General features: G+C 44.5%; 1 long non-coding RNA gene across 1 annotated transcript in view; it reads left to right on the forward strand.

Moving 5' to 3' along the window:
* The first annotated feature begins 12 nt into the window (after positions 1-12).
* The window catches only part of LOC128141627 (uncharacterized), a 68,990-nt gene continuing 54,642 nt past the window's right edge, over positions 13-14,360 (forward strand). The window contains exon 1 of the long non-coding RNA XR_008235127.1: positions 13-1,326. This is a non-coding gene — a long non-coding RNA (uncharacterized LOC128141627). The remainder of the gene's footprint in view (positions 1,327-14,360) is intronic.

Here is a 14,360-nt window from a genome sequence, read left to right on the forward strand (position 1 = left end):
GGGGAAGCTGCTACAGAGAGCAGGGTCTTATTACTCAGTACTCTGCATGGTGTTCGACTTGATTTAAGTGGCAGAAACCTTAATTAGGGCTCTGAACAGACTTCCTAATAGTGCAGTTCAAACTACTGGGAAAGAAACATTTGTCTAGTCAAAGCAAACAGAATTTGATTAGTTTCCCTGAGGGACCCAGGGAGTGAAACAGGAATGACACAGAGGAGACACTAAGTTCAGCAGGACACAGCTGGATTATTCCTCTCATACCCGTTATATATTTTAAAACATCTGTCCAGACTTCAGTGAGCCTTGTAGCCTACAGATGCAAATGATAAACTGCAAGTGAAGCCTGTGGACGAAATGAAAATTACAAGCTAGATTCTCCCTGGGATCCTGATCTGCGCGAGAGCAAACCCATCAGCTTGAAAGGGTTATTTCAGATTCATGAACCTGTAAAAGAACTCAGAAGAAGGTCTTAGGAGCAAAATTATCCTGGATCACGGTCATTTACAGAGGCAAACGCTTGCAACATCAGAGCTGCCTGGTTCAAAGCATCTGTTTGGAGAGGCTTTTTGGAAACATGCCTTTTATATATGACCTCTAAGACTTTAGCACTGACTGTGCACAATAACACATTCCAGAGCATCTGTAGTTCCCTCAGCTACGCAAGAAATACTTGAGAATCAAGCAGAGGAAAAATGCTATCTTGCTGCAGTACTGGGAAGAATAGCATGGAGATAGTGGAAAGCAATCAGTGGATGCTGAATCTGACTATGTGGAATGAAGGTGAAGTTGATGTGAAAAGCGAGTTTTATGAAGAAATGTGTCCTTGAACCACCACTTACAGGTTGTCTTTGATTTGCTTTGATTGCAATGAACGCCGCGGCAGCGCGAGGAGCACCGCCGGCGGGACACACGTGGGCAGGTAGCGGCTTGTCTGAACGGGGGGGGCGTTCCCGAGCAACTGCCCCGCTGATTGGACGACACAGACAGCAAGGGGCGGAGCCCGCACCGGATAGCGCGGGAGATTTAAGCAGGCGAAAGCAATCAGCCCAGCTGATTGTAAGGGGCGAGCATAGACTATTTCCCAGCGGGCAGCGTGGTAACCATCCTCTAAAAAAACAGTGTCCTCTGCTTCTAGCACCTGGCGGAACCAGTGCGGCCACACAGAGCGAGCTCCCGTTCCTGTGTCCGACCACCCAGGTTTCTGGCTGTGGGAGGTGTGAAGGGATATTCCCAGAGGTGGAAAGGATATTGACATCTGTCTCCAGGACTGGTGCCTCTGCCAAAACTTTGGGATTTTAAACCATGGAAGAGCCTTCGAGACACAAGGTATGCTGGCTTCTGATGGGATGGGGAAAATGCGTCTTTGGGCGTAAGCTCGTGGGATTGATCGAGAGAGCTTTAAACTAGACTCAATGGGGGGGAGGGGATCCCAACAGGATTGCAGTAGGTAAGCTAAGGGTTGGCATGACATCTCCTGAGGATGGTAATGCTTCTGGGAACATTTACACTGCTCCTGGGAGCATGAAGGGCTCAGGAGTGTACCTGAAATGCTTGTACACCAACATATGCAGCATGAGAAACAAACAGGATGAACTGGAAGTGTTGGTCAGCTCCCAGAGCTATGATATCATTGGCATTAGTGAGACTTGGTAGAGTGAATCCAGCGACTGGAGTGCTGGGATGGAGGGCTACAGGCTGCTCAGGAGGGATAGGCAAGGCAGGTGAGGTGGAGGTGTTGCACTATACGTAAGAGAGTAACTTTAGGTACAAGTATAGATTGGGAGAGGAATGGCTGGAGAGCAGCCCTGCAGAAAGGGATCTGGGGGGCTGGTCGACAGCAGGCTCAGTACGAGTCAGCAGTGTGCCCTGGCAGCCAGGAGGGCAAGCCACATCCTGGGGTGCATCAAACACAGTATGACCAGCCAGTCAAAAGAGGGGATTATCCCACTGTATTTAGCATTGGGGCAGCCTCACCTTGAGTACGGTGTGCAGTTCTGGGCCCCACAATTTAAGAAGAATGTGAAGGTCCTTGAGTGCATCCAGAGGAGAGCAACTAAGCTGGTGAAAGGGCTGGGGGGAATATCCTGTGAGGAGCGGCTGAGGACTTTGGGCTTGTCCAGTTTGGAGAAAAGGAGGCTGAGGGGCAACCTCATTGCTCTCTACAGCTTCCTGAGGAGGGGATGTGGAGAGGGAGGTGCTGAGCTCTTCTCCCTTGGGATCCAGCGAGAGGACGTGTGGAAATGGTTCAAAGCTGCATCAGGGGAGGTTCAGACTGGAAATTAGGAAGCATTTCTTTACTGAGAGGGTGGTCAAACACTGGAACAGGCTTCCTAGAGAGGTGATGGATGCCCCAAGCCTGTCAGTGTTTGTGAGGCATTTGGACAATGCCCTTAATAACATGCTTTAACTTTTGGTCAGCCCTGAATTGGTCAGGTAGTTGGACTAGATGATCATTGTAGGTCCCTTCCAACTGAAATAGTCTATTCTATTCTATGCCTATTTCTTTAGGTAAAGGCACTGCAGTCCTGAAAGAGAAATTTTATTGAAACAAGCACTCTTCACATGGGGGTGACAGCTGAGGGAGGTAAACGCAGGTTAAATCGGTGGTCTTTTCTGGTAGAAGCAATGGCAACTACTTTGCCTATATCACTCATATAAGCCAGTGGCCTCTTCATAAATGCACAGCTTCGCATCTTTCTCAGCCTTGAAATAAAGATTTATACTTGTTCGTTCAATTCTTATTCTATTCCTAAAAGTTTTGTACAGGCTTGCTCTGGAAAGGGAAAAATGAGCAACAGCGTATCTGATTTACTGTCTCCGAGAGCCTAGCTACCAATGCAAACAGGCCTGTTTATCTTATAAGTGCCTGTACACATAATATTAAAATCAAATATTGGTTCTGGAGTAGGGACTCATAATGGGATAGTTTTTTACTTGATAAATAGCTGGCTTTGTGTGGAGATTCATATCAGGCTCCATACACACAAACCTAAAGTAAATATTTGCCCATCTGTGGTGGGTTGACCCTGGTTGGATGCCAGGTGCCCATCAAAGCTGCTCTATCACTCCCCCTCCTCAGCTGGACAGGGGACAGAAAATATAATGAAAGGCTCATGAGTTGAGACAAGGGCAGGGAGAGATCATTCACCAATTAATGTCATGGGCAAAACAGACTTGACTTGGGGAAATTAGTTTAATTTATTACCAATCAAATCAGAGTAGGGTAATAAGAAATAAAACCAAATCTTAAAACATCTTCCCCCCCACCCCTCCCTTCCTCCTGGGCTCAACTCCACTCCTGATTTCTCTACCTCCTCCCCTCCAGCAGCACAGGGAGACAGGGAGTGGGGGTTGGGGTCAGTTCATCCCACCTTGTCTGTGCCGCTCCATCCTCTTCAGGGGCAGGACTCATCACACTCTTCCCCTGCTCCAGCATGGGGTCCCTCCCACGGGAGGCAATCCTCCATGAACTTCTCCTACGTGGGTCCTTCCCATGGGCTGCAGTTCTTCATGGGGTGCAATCTTTCAGGCACAGACTGCTCCAGCATGGGTCCCTTGTAGGGTCACAAGCCCTGCCAGAAAACCTGTTCCAGCGTGGGCTCCTCTCTCCACAGGGCCACAGGTCCTGCCAGGAGCCTGCTCCAGCACAGGCTTCCCACAGGGTCACAGCCTCCTTCGAGCATCCCCCTGCTCTGGCGTGGGGTCCTCCCTGGGCTGCAGGTGGATATCTGCTCCACCGTGGACCTCCCTGGGCTGCAGGGGGACAGCTTGCCTCACCATGGTCTTCCCAACAGGCTGCAGGGAAATCTCTGCAAAACAATTCTGTAATTGTCTTAATACACCAAGTTACTAAAATGCATGGACCTTCATGTTAATTAAAAAAATACATGGCTTAAAAGCCACTTGGCCTTTCTTTAAGAATCACTGTATTACTTGTTCTAAATGAAAAAACAAGTCCTTAGAGGAATCTAAGGTCTGCAAAGAAATGGGCTGGAATTTAAGTACAGGAGGTTGCAAAGGGAATCTGTTGCTGCCCTAAAACTGAATTTTTGCTGCTTCATTCCTAAAGATTTACATCCACTAGGCTCTCTCCTCCCACTCTGCATCTATTTTTCTATACACGGATATATAAATACAGTTACTATTTTAACTGCCTTTTAAATACAAATGTTGCCAATTTGCCAATGTTTTGCATGATGCCTGGAAAACATAAAATCAAAATATTCATCCAAATCCACATATGGCCAGATCCTTACGTGGTGTCAATGCTTGCAGCTCTGCTAATTTTTTTGGAGCTGGGCCACTTTATGCCTGCTAAGGATATGGCTCAGTAGAATCCAACTGAAAGACTCCTTGGCTTCTCTAAGATATAGATATAGACCATTGTTATTACAAATGCTTTAAAAAATCTGGAGTATGTTAGATGTTGGGACTGCTACTCTGGTAAACAATCATATGTTGGAATGTTTTCCTACTACCTCAAACTCCATGAAGCAGAAAATGCAAAGCCTGTTCTCTCTCCTCCTGTTTATATTGGGACCAATAATGCTAATTTTCAAATTTAATTTAACATATGCCTGAAAGTTGCCTGATTGCCCCAGCCAAAAATTGCAATTGGCAGCTCCGGTTTCTGGCATGGCTGAATTCAGAGTGGACTATCTATGCAGATCAAAATGTAAAGCAGCACCACTGGTGAGGCCTGGAATACAAGTTGTTCCCAGATATGTGCCCAAATCTTTGGTGTTTAATCACAGCATAGGTCGGAAAAGTGTGAAAGGAGCTAATTCTGCTACACATTTACTAGGAAATGAGAAATCATCCTCAAGTATGTGACATTACAGGGCTGAATAAAAATAGGAGTTTAACAGAAGATTAAATCTGTGGAAGCTAAGATTTAAATCTTTAAAACACCTGGTCAATTCAGATGGTCTGTATCTTTCCTTAAAAAGAATACTCTCAAGGTGGCAGCATTTGGATAGAGCTTGTTACTGGACCATGAAGTGAAGGTATTCCTGCCTGGCTTCAAACATAGGTTTTGCAACTGTAGGAATAAATGAAGTTGAACACTAGCTGAACTCACCAAAGGGCATTTTAAAACCAAGAGAGGAGGGCAAAATGAAACAAAACAACAAACAGAAGGACAAATAGTAATAATGCCAATGAAGCATGAACAGCCACACCATGATAGGTGCTCCCTTGCAAAAAAAAACATTTAGAATAAGAGTGCAGGTAATCCATCCCCAGAAATTTCTCCACACAAAAGTTAATATTAGCATACTGGGGGAGGAGGAGCACCACATTGAACTAGGTCTCATAAGTTAAGGAAGCCCTCTTAGAAAGTCCTTCTTCAAAGGATCAGATTATGGATGCAGATGTAAGCAGCTGGTTGTGGAACAGCCCCATGGGTCACTTGGCTTTGATGCAGAGTGGCAAAAGAAATGCAGATGAGTGCTAAACATGAAGCTGTCGCATCTAAGGGCTTTTATTAATTAGCCTATGACTCATTTGCTGCTGTGAAATAAATAAATAAAGCCTGCTCAGTACCATTTCTTGATTTTGCTTTTTCCACCTGTAGTTTCTGGAAATATCTTCGCATGAGAAGAGCTGTACAGTCTCTTTCCTTGACAATTTTGTCTCTCAGTTGTGTTTTCCTGCAGCCACTAAAATTGAGGGGAGTTGAGAGTCCTTGATGTTATGGTGAATCTTGCTCTCTCTTAGGAGGTACACCCACAGCCCTTGAACGTATGAGGTTTTTCAAATTCTTAAATGGATGTGCCCTAACATCATCCCTGTAAATAGGGATGGTTTAATAGCAATAGGGCAGGTTTAATAGTAGAGCTGGTGCTAACAAGATGTTATTGGGAAAAGGGGAGGAGAGAAACCTGCTATGATTTATAAGAAATGTACTGTGGTCTCAAGGATCCTGGCTGGATTTTTGTTCAACTGTCCCAGAACTGACCTGAACAACAGGATGTTCACTTTCTCGCTTCCCTGCCCCCATTGGAGCTCAGTGTGCTTGATTTTTCTTACTGAGGTTCCAGTTTCACACAGGAGGAGCCTTTATGAGCTAGTCATCAAACCAAGGAAATTGAAGTACCTTTGCAAGTCAAAAATTACTTACTTTCCATAGAGTTAATCATGAGATCTATCAACTTCTTTATCTTTGGGTAGAGTCATAATTTGGAAACTGCTTAGAGAAAGGCAGAGTTGCATGAGAAAAAAGGGTCATATCTTCAGCAGGGGTAAATCAGTACAGCTCTCTTGAGTCAGGGAACCCATGTTGATTCATGCTGCTGAGAATCAAGGCATAACTTCTTTCAATGCATGAATACACTATTTGTAATCGGCAAATAAAACCCCATTTAAATAAGAGCCTAATTCCTATGAAGAAAGAAAGTATGAGCATTGAAAACTTGGTTTTTGTTAAGTTCCAATCTCCATTATTTGGAAAGAACAGAAATTAGGTTGCACACAACATATTATTTATTAAAACAATTTTTACTGACAATGCAGTTTGGTCTTGGGGACAATAACGTTGGAACAAGAGGTAATGGCAGCTTTGGGAGGAAGAAAATGTACAAAGAGAAAGAAAGTAGACAACCACCCCCTTCTTCAAGATTGTGGGGCTGCTTCATCCCTTTCATGGATGGTATACAGGGCACAGCAAACTACCACCACAGGCAGCTGCACTTCCTCTTTTTGCCCAGAATGGCATAGCCTGGGCCTTTGCAGAGTTAAGAGCTTTGGGGTTGAAATTTTGATGAAAGTCTATGCTATCGATTTATGACCCAGGTAGGGCAGTTACTGGTATTATTTCTATTATAAAGGACTCTATACAACTATTTGGGGGGCATAGGCAAAAGAGATGCAATGCTTGCTCATTTTTTTACAATTGGAAGACTGTCACATCAGGAGCCACCAGAAGCAGGTCTTGGCTCAGATGGAAAGGAGGTGGGAGACAAGCCAGTGTTTAAAAACCTAAAGAGGAGTAATGGCTATAAAAACCCTGACACTCATTTTTGATGCTGATGCTTTGGGGCAGGTTTTGAAGAATGGACCCCCTGTGTTGTACTGCAAATATGCATACATGTTTTGTGACTAAGGCGCTCTATCTCTGCGTATGCATATTTTTATTTATTATTTATATGCCACCGGGAATGTACATGGCACTTCAGAGACATATAAAACAAGCTGTTACCTCCTGTGAATTGCTTCCAATCTAAGTGCTTTGTAAGGCTCTTTAAGCAACTAATTTGGAAATCCAGCTTTTTTAGTGCCACTTTTTAACGACAGATGCACTGATCCAATAGAAATCATTTGTTTTCCCATTGAAATTCTGTGATGGCCGCCACAGACTGGCAGTGAGCAGGTTTCAGGATGAAGTATTCCGCTAGAGTCTTCATTATGGGAAAACTCTCTCTCTTTCTCTGTCCTTTTTTCTATTTTATGAGATGATTTATTTATATTACCAAAGACCTTGAAAGCCGAAAACAGAGATGGATTCCTGTTGTGCAATGTACCAAACATGCACAGTGTAAAGATGGCTGTAGTACCAAGCAGCAGAGAATTTATAATGCATTTGTTTCTGCTGGACTGAGTCACCAAGATGACCCTGTCTGTCTAGGTCCAACTATATCACAGCTCAGCTGAAATATGAACAAGAGATCAACCATTTGCAGATTAAGTGGTGAAAGAAAACACCTACGCAGGGCGCGTGTCAGAATGGCTCTATCAGGGACTTAGTCATAAGATTCCCAGGAGGACTACTGCTGCACATGCAATATAAGTTATACAAGCCACCAGCCAGCTGACTTGGAGGCACTTCAAATAGCTGTAGTTGCAAACCCCATTTTTACTTCCTTAAAGTTCTGGCTGGAAGTCTAAGAGAGGGACTGCTAAGTGGCAGATTCAGCCCCTGGTGCAATTGGAAATGCTTACAGACCTTGGGCAGAGCAGCAACAGTGTGAGGAGGCACAGAGCCCTGGGCAGTAGCCTGGGAAATCTCCACCGCAGAGAGAAAGAAGAGAAATGGTCCCTCTAGCGCGCTGTTGCTGCCGGAGAGTGGGGAGAGCTCACTGATGTGCTTTTTCCAGGAGCATTTCGGTGGATGTTTCAGAAGCAAGGTAACAGAGGAAGCTCAAGGAGATTTTACAGTCCCAGCACTGGAAGAAAAGGAATTTCCACTACATTTAGCAAAGTGCTGGCAATTCCTATTTTGAGACAAGCGAAACAAATAGGGGATGCCAAGCAGATCTGCAGCCAGAGCATCTGATTAAGCTGTGCGCTTGCCACTCCTTTCCCCAGCTTTACATCAGACTCACACCAGTGACGTCAGTGCATTTACCCCTTGTTTATAACAGCCCAAGAGAGAGAAAAAAACAAGCAAGCTGGTTTCAATAAATCAGCCCAGCCTCATTAGCTCTCATCAACTTGCTCTAACATGCCCAGTGAGTATTTGGCTTAGAAAGAAGGTAGCATTCACAATACACAGGGCAGGATTTGACAGTGAGGATTTTCAGGAGATAACAAGTCAAAGCTCTATTCCCACAGAATAAAGCCTGTCATAAACACTAGCCTGTTTTTACTGTCAGTTACTGATTAATGCTGTGATGATTGCTGTGGTCATTTGCTGTGGCTCCCTGAGCATTGTCCACTTGCAGACTATTGCAATGGGAACTGGGCAAGAGAGGGAAAGTTTTTTTTTTGTCTCCACTGCTAAGAAGCTTTTAAATTAACTTTTTTTTTTTTTTTTTTTTTTTTTTTTAGAAAAAATACTTGCACCATTTTGCCAGTTCTTTCAGTGGGGAAAAAAGCACCCCTACAGCCAAAAGAGAGATTGACTTGTCATTGAGAAAAATCGAATAATTTAAGAGGCAAAATTATGTCAAAACAGAGGTCATCTTCTTTTAATGAAATGTTCAACCTGCCACCTTCAAGCAGCAAGGTTTCTGTGAGCACACTGTCTGTCCTGTGTGTCAGTGTCTGCCTGCCCCTCCTTTCCAAGGCATGGAAGGGAAAGCAGTCCTGTGAGAGCTGGCATTACTGGGCCCTAAAGAAATTACACTGGAGGCAGGCATGAATGTTCCTTTCTCTTTTAGCAGATGGATGAAGAAATCCATCTGATTCTGAAAGCCAGAGGAAAATTAAAACCAGCTCTATGGGGTATCAGACTTAAATCTGGTGGCTGTTTATAATTTCTCCAAATTTTCTCTAGCTCTCAGGTTCAGGAAGACATTTAAACCTAGACTGCCCATGCTGCTACTGCTGCCGCTGCTATATGAGGCACTCTCCTTGCAGCTAGCCCAGGCCATGCAGGGAAGCAGGTTTTGGAGCAGTGCAGGGCTGTGCATGGGCATGTGAAGTGCTATGGGGATGGAGGAGTGATGAGGGCAACTGCTGCAAAGGCAGAAATCCAGGTACTCTTTGGGGGAAGCTAGAAGAGTTTGAGAGAAGCCATGACAGCACTGAGAGGAGTCTCTGAGGTGACAGAGAGGAGAATGCAGGGTTGGAGAGTGCATTTTAGAGCAGTGTTTCTCCACAGTGGGAGTGGAGGGTGAAAAAGGACTGACTTTCATGGTGCCAGTCCTGCTCATCATGGAAGGCAGCAGGTGGTGAACGGACAAGAGGCAGTGATGAAGTTCTGTCTCTCTTTTTTCTTAGAGTCTGAGCTTGTCATCCTGATCTAGGAAAGCCCTTGGTGGGATGCATGATATGGCTCTGTCTCACAGGTTCCATGACTCAGGCTGTCCTAGGAATAGAAACTAGCACAGGGCTCTCTTGGATCTCACAGTTGTCTGACATAAGCCTCAGAAATACCAAGGTATTTTTTACCAGTGGTACAGTGCTGCAATTCCCAGAGCCACAATCCAAAGCCTGGGGGACCTGAATGCTGCCAAGGCCCAGGAGTCACAGGCTTCCTTTGAAGGACTGTTTCCCCAGAGGTTTCAATGATGGACCTCTTTCCTTTTGGCTACAGAGCATCCAGCAGGGATGCTGCTATTACATTTGGGTGACGCTTGATGCCATGGTGATGGGAAGCAATGTGAGCCCCATTGCATTCAGTCAACAAGCCCAGAGGCCTGAGAAGGGCCAGCTGTCTGCTGCAAGGTCTGCAGTGCTACCAGTCCAATGTATGCAGGCATATCCAGGCACCTTAAGAGGAGGTGGAATTGGTCCCATCCTGTTACTGGGGAGGGGTGCAGAGAGCAGCTCATACTTGGGATTAGTCCCTTTTTCTGTCCTCTGAAATCCTCTGGCTGAGACATATCTTTGCCATGCCCGGGTTGAGGTCAGAGGTGTTCAGCAAGCAGGAGGGAGGACAGTATCTCTTGGGATATGGTCCAGCACCCTCTCCTCATTTACCACCCCTCGAAGCAGCCGTCTCAGGAATCCAGCTGGCAGCACAATGACTGGCTGCAGAAGCGAGTTTTAATGGGGCCAAATGAGAGCTAATTGTGTCTCTGCTACAAAGCACAGGAGGCTCCAGTGGAAAGGTCAGGCTGTTATAGGCTCCAGCACACCGGGTAGGTGGGAGCTATTTTCAGTCAGACAGAGAGATTCCAGCACATCTCTTGCCGCCGCCTTGTTTCTGTAGCGATACTGGGGCCAGGCTGCACTGGGCTGCACAAGGACTCAGACAGCAAATAGAAACATAGCCCCATAGAAATAAGAGTATCACTGCTCCACACTACCTGTCCTGGGGTGTGGGAAGGTCTCGGGAAGACACTGTACGCTTCATGCTAAATGCTTGATGGAGAGAGCTGTACTGAGGAAAGAAAAATACTTCATTTACCTATCTGCCACATTACAGAAAAAATGCTATAGTATGAATAGGAGAAGGCAGGAAAGGAAACCAGGAAGGGTCCCAGAATGGAAATAAAAATGTTAACTGGAAATAATACAATCCCTTCTAAATTTTTTTTTTTTAAGATATTGATGAATTTGATGCTAAGGATTTAATTCTCTGAATAATTTTATAGGATGGTCCAAATGGCCTATAGAAAAGCAGCTATGATATCCCCAGGGAACATCTTTTTTTCTCTTCCCTGCTCTTCTCCCCTCTCCTTTTTTAGTTTGTTTTCTGGCATGACTCAGCAACTGCATAATATGTTAGCACCCAAGCGTCATTTGGGAAACTTTAAAAGAAATCAGGAAAGCTGACATTTCCTTAGATACGTACAGACCAAAAAGTCTGTTCTGTTACCACAGAAAATTCAAACTGTGCTGGGTGCTGTGCATTTACATAAAAGAGACAGTCTCTGCTCCTAAAAGAACGTAGCATGCAATTAGGAAAAACAAGCAAGACTGGGTGGAAAGAAGTGCTGCTATCTCTACTTTTTCAGCTGAGGAACTGAGATGTACAGGGATTAAAACATGCTACAGGAATGTCACATAACCCTTGAAAGCACAGATCCCATCCCACAGGAGCGGCAGAATAGGGCCCCAATTTCACAGGTGTCCCACACCCTCCAGCCTACACAAGTTACCTTCCTGCAGTCCCTGTGCTCTGTACGTTTTGTTAGGATGGTAGCATTCACTTCCTAAAGCAAACTGATGTCTGAGTTCTCGGTCACAGTTAGTGTTTCCCTGGCATTAGCTGCTCCAGGTAGGAATTCAATTAAATCCTCAGGGTTTACTTGAAAGTCAGATGGAGAATTTATTTATCGTTTTTTGTGGGTTGGTTTGGGGTTTTTTTCTGGTCTTGACAGTTATTTCCCATTCAGTATGGGAACTGGCATTGTTTTCCCAGCCTGACAATACTGCAGTCTGTTCTCACATGGCTTTTTTATCACCTCTCTCTGTTTCCTCCTCTCCCTCCTGTCATGAACTGTCACGTTGTGTTTTGTCACTTCTCAACAGTTCAACTTTCAAATCCAAACATATCCACGCACCTAAGGACCTTAGAAATCAAAGAGAAATTTATCTAAAGGTCTGACTTAGATGAACGTTCACCACCAGACTGATCACTCCAGTTTCAAACTAGTACCCTCCTAGCCTTGTGGCTACACACAGAGGAAGTACTCAAGAAATCCTGAGTAGTGATGTTTGTTCTGCTATAGGCTAACAGTGCCAGTCTCAAACCAGCCATAGCCAGTGTTTCCAGCCCCTGCCTCCTCAGTTGCTGCAGCTGGTCCCTGGGGTCAGAAAGGCATGAAAACAGTGGCCTTCATTGCTGATGCTGGTTAATTACATGCCCCCTGTTATACTCCTGAGGCTTGAAATAAACATTTTTCCATGCCTAGCAAAGCTACACATAGCATTATGCTCCATTCCCAGCTGATTCCCATTTTAATTTCCCCTTCAGCACTGCTTTTCTGTTTCATTTGCTTGTAAACACCAAGCACTTTAGATGATTGTATAGGGGAAGTTCGCTGATGTTGGAAGAACCTTCCTTCCTTCTTGCTTCATTTCCCAGGGGATCACAAGCAGTGCTCCAAGGCAAGCACTGGACAAGTTGATTAATATGAGCAACAGAGGAATATATTGGTGATATCTAGTGTGCATGACATATACGGAAGAAAAAGGTCCATTGAATAGTTCCCTTGCCTAGTCTTGCCTTGCACCAAATGCTACCCATCATATGTCTAGCAATACAGACAAGTTCCACCTATGTGAGAATAACAAATGTTCATGGGGCAACACTGCAGCAGCTTCTCTTTCTCATGCCTCTTAAAATTCTCCAAGCATGACATTTGACAGCCTTTTTCATTCTCCAGTGTTTAGATGCCAGCATTTCTCCTTATCAGACTGTCTTCTCAGGAATGTGTATTTTCTTTGCTTTGTATATTGTGCAGTCAAAGTAACAGACTTATCAGCTTTTTGAATACCTAACTGTAAAACCATTAATAATGTAAGATCAGCCCAGCTGGTCTTACAACATGGTTGAGAGAAAAGATACCTTGTTTTTCATCAGAAAGCACGTGGAGACCTTCTCCACAAATCCAAACCCTTCTTCAGTAAGAATCATCCCACCCTAACAAATCTGCGCCTAAGCTGCTTAACAACATTCCCTCTACAGCCAACAGAAAGAAATAGACACTGAGGAATGTTTTTGGCCCAATTTAGATGTTTTCAGATTAGATGAAATGCATCTTAGAAACAACAGCTTCTCTCAACTGAAGGAGAGTCCAGACAACTAGCTCAGGTGAAGACATCTGTACTGTAAACATCTACACATCAACAGCTCAGTCCATACCATTGTGACTATCCTGGCTTTGCGCCCTTTGAAAAGGCCATTTTTTGTAGCGACTCCAAGTGGTTTCTGCTTATTTACAGGCTGTAGTGATTTTGCTGCCTTTTGCAGTTAGTTTTTGAACATTACCATCCTCTATCCAGGAACTGTCATTGAATTTTAGTTTTGTAAAATGAGAGGAAAACAAGAGAAGACATGCGTGAGGTGAACTCTTGAAAAACATCTTTCTGTTCAGCACTGTGTTAAATATAAACAGTCTTAAACATAATGACAAAACAAAGAATAAAGCAAGAACTTGAGGATGGCCTGATGGAGTGCCTCTCTGCTTCTGAGATGCGCCAAACTGGGAAAGAAGCACCAAGCCCTTCAGGACCTACTTTTTGCACAAACATACTAGAGAACAAAACACAATGCTTTGGAGAAATGTCCTTGTGCACACACATTAAATAACACAGCACAGGCTTTTGAACTTTGTTTCTGCCTCAGTTCTTGCTCTTCTTTTCAAGCCAGGTTCGACATCTATCCATTTTTGATCTGCTACCAGCTGGGAGCATCATCTGCCAGAATACTGTTCCGCTGGGCTACAGTTCCACTTGCTCACAGAGCACTGCACAGCCGCATGTCTGTCCAGACACTTCCCTGCTGTGGATCTTGGGGTTTTATGTTTCTTTAGGTCTATTGTTATTATGGTCACCATTTCTCAATCATTCCTTTCTTAATCTGTTTGAGAAGATAACTCAGCTCTTAGTCTGAGCTGGCTCTTGCATCCTGGCCTGAATTCCCATCAATCCTTTCTCCATGTCATTTACCCTCAAGCTGGGCCCTCCGATTCCCTAATAGTGCATTGCCAAAGTTAATAGAAACAGTCTTCCCTTCCATTTCCAACATGGGGTTTCTAGTTGCTTTTTTCCTAGTATACAAAGTGCAGTCATCATTAGGAGATAATTCAATTAGATAAGATCAGCTATCAGAGCTAATAAACCGATGCAAAAATGAGCTTGCAGCAGCCATCAGCAAAGCCAGATGAGGGGGTAGCTTCTACCCTGTTAATTAGTTTAAGCAAATGTGCATCTATGCGTCCCTGGTGTGAAATCAATACTGGGCAGCCCTTCTGTGAGCCAGGTGTCCCTCTACCAACCCCATGGGGGCCCATGAGCAGTCCAGCCAC

Source organism: Harpia harpyja, chromosome 4, assembly GCF_026419915.1.
Source record: "Harpia harpyja isolate bHarHar1 chromosome 4, bHarHar1 primary haplotype, whole genome shotgun sequence".
Taxonomy (NCBI): domain Eukaryota; kingdom Metazoa; phylum Chordata; class Aves; order Accipitriformes; family Accipitridae; genus Harpia; species Harpia harpyja.